Here is a 3,033-nt window from a genome sequence, read left to right on the forward strand (position 1 = left end):
TTGCGTTTTAATTACTTACTGACTAATTCTGCTCAGTTCCTGGCATATCTTAACACCTTCCTGTATAACACTTGCCTCTGAATTCACTGATAAGCTGCTCTTTACCTGACATTTTACTCCTGTTGATTTGTGGCAAAGTCTATGACTGTCTCCTGTCTTATCCACAATACTTCTTTCCAAAGTTTTTTTTTTTTTTGTTTCTATCCAGCTGTCACGTATAATGCAACGAGAAACACAATCCTCTCTTTATAACCAGGCTCTACAGACCTTTCTGTTTTTTTTTTACCCTAACCACTTCATATGTCTTGGTTCAGTCCACCGACTGTACGTCGCTCCTTGTATACCATATCTCTCCAATTCACTCTATCTCATGCACGTCTTACACCCTCCTGCACGTTCAGGCCTCGAGCACTCAGAACCTTTTCCACTCTCATTCTTCCATCAGTACTTCGGTCTTAAAATCTAAACTTAATCTTATAAATATTAATATCATTCATGATAATGACTACACTGGGTCGCTCTTCTCTTCTTCCTTACGTATGCAATATTCATAAACTCAAGCTTTAGTAGACAGATCTTGCTGTCTCTCTGCCATAAACACTCGCTTGCTTGTCTGACGTTCAAGTTTCTCGGAAATTAAGTTTCCAGCGAACACTCTCTTGATAAACCAGATTCCTGCAGCTTGCGGGAGCCTCCACGAGCCATCGTCATCGTTTGTCTAAGTAAAACAGAAAGTATTACAAACTTGAACTGAGAAAATCTGGAAAGTTTGCAAATACTTTAACCATTTCTATTTCAGAAAATCATGAAATATTACCGAAACTGTCTGTCACTCCACAGATACATTATTTTGTGCTTGAAGATAAAGAATAGAAAGAACAGTGCAGAGCTTCCGAACTTGGTCATTCATTGAAGGCCATTTAATTCATCATTTGATGATATAATGCATAGAGGGAAAAGAGACACATGGTAAAAGTCATGAACTATCTAGAGGATGATATAACTTATTTGTCTGTCAGTAATTCACCTAGAGACTTTGCACTGCATCATTTCCTCTATTCCTATAGTAATGACACAGATGTAGAATAAACACTTTCCTCATTTGATCATACATACACGAGACGACAGCTTCACAAAGGCAGAAAGAAATACAGCATTTCCTTCAGCAAAGATAAAAATATATACTCTTGGTATAACCAGTTGAGTCGCTTTATACCAGCCTCTGTTTTGTGAAGGCTTTGTGTATGTATAAATATCTTCAGACACGGACACACTCCCTTAGTGAAAGCAAAGTCTCTCAGTAGGCATTTAACCCACGATTTTCTATTATTCTTTACCAGCGAGGCAACAGAATAATTCACTTAAGTGGATCTCTTGTCGCCCCGGTCACGTACTTCACAGACTTCGCCCTAAAAATACCAAGCAGAAATTTTTCCCTCCTCCTCATCTTAAGAGTCATGGCAACAGGGAGGAACCTGATTTCGCCCTGAGGTTCGGACAAGTTATTACAATCGCAGACGTCGAGGGAGGGGCGGCAGGGGGCAGCGGGGGGAAAGAGATATTCGTGCCGTACCCATCTTCCACGGTAAGTAACCACGCATTATCGGTGACTTACTCGCCGTAAAGTCCAGGGGAAAAAGTTTTCAGCTACGTCCCAACCCGCATAATCCTCCCTGGGGCCTGAGTGGCCCCATAGCTTGGTTAGTGTCCTTAACCTCGTCTAACTCAAGAGTCAGGATGTTCCTCGCGAGATAATTTGGCGCATCAAAATGTGTTTTGGTCCTTTCTCACGAGATGGCAGGGTGATATTTTCCGAGAGAAGGAGGGAAGGGGGAGAGAGAGAGAGAGAGAGAGAGAGAGAGAGAGAGAGAGAGAGAGAGAGAGAGAGAGAGAGATTGACCCATGATATCAAGAGCTGAGACTAGAGATATCTTTTGTAGGCTCCGAGTCTTTTTTGAGTTATGACTGTAACGTCTTGATGCCGCTGTTATGAAATCATGATCAACGTTTAGCGCTGCAGTGAATTCCTGGCCTCTACGTCGCCTGTTCTAAGCCTGCGACGCTAGATGGAAAGTCTACGTCACTCGTACGTACGTATTCAACGTCTCTCAGTCTTTGCGATGAGAATGATAAGTCCACCTCACCTGGTTTGACTCATCTCTTGTGAATCTTTATCTGAGTTTCTATCACTTGGCCTGAGATCACGTCTCTCGCTCTGAGTCTGAGTCGCTTGACCTGGTATAGATAAATATTCGTCACTTAGTGTGAGGTTAACGTCAGTTAGTGCAAGCCTAAGGGAAACTTACAACCACTTCGTTGGAAAACAGTTCAAAAGACGTAAAAGAGCTAGATCAATTTTCAATGAGGTGGAACACGGCAGCGGGTCTTGCTGAATCGTGGACACACGAAAGGGCTTGAACGTATATGGTTCGTCTTGTGTCTAAGAGTGGACTGAGCGAGAGAGAGAGAGAAGAGAGAGAGAGAGAGAGAGAGAGAGAGAGAGAGAGAGAGAGAGAGAGAGAGAGAGAGAGAGAGAGGAGGGCCCAAGTCTCTGGTGGTGGTGGGGTATGAGAAACCAGACGAATCTATAACGCATTTATCAAAATGGATGGCGAGGGGGATGGGTTGGGGGTGAGGTAGGTTGGTCGGTAGGTATAAGGGAGGGCAGACTGAAGGGCGGCTCGGGAGGTAATTAATGAAAATTAGATTCTGGATGGCACTCAGGGACTAGAGAGGAGGGAAGAGTAACCGAGTGAGAGCTTTTCACGTGAAGGGAAGATGGTAGAGGGGTGTTATAACTCAAGGTTTTGCCGAGACACACTGTCGCAGAAAATGCTTTCTTGTTCCTTTCTTTATCGTAGTTTTTAATGGAGGTAAACTTTAGGAAAGTCTCACCAAAAATACCCATCCTTTCAATCACCTTTTAACCCACTCACACAGCCCCAGAGAAGTTATAGACTGCTGAATTTCAGACCAGTCGTGGGAGGGCAGCATAGAAGGAAGGGCAGCCCTGCCTGCGAGCACTGGACAGTC

The sequence above is a fragment of the Panulirus ornatus genome, chromosome 9 (genome assembly GCF_036320965.1).
Source record: "Panulirus ornatus isolate Po-2019 chromosome 9, ASM3632096v1, whole genome shotgun sequence".
In the NCBI taxonomy this organism is placed as follows: Eukaryota; Metazoa; Arthropoda; class Malacostraca; order Decapoda; family Palinuridae; genus Panulirus; species Panulirus ornatus.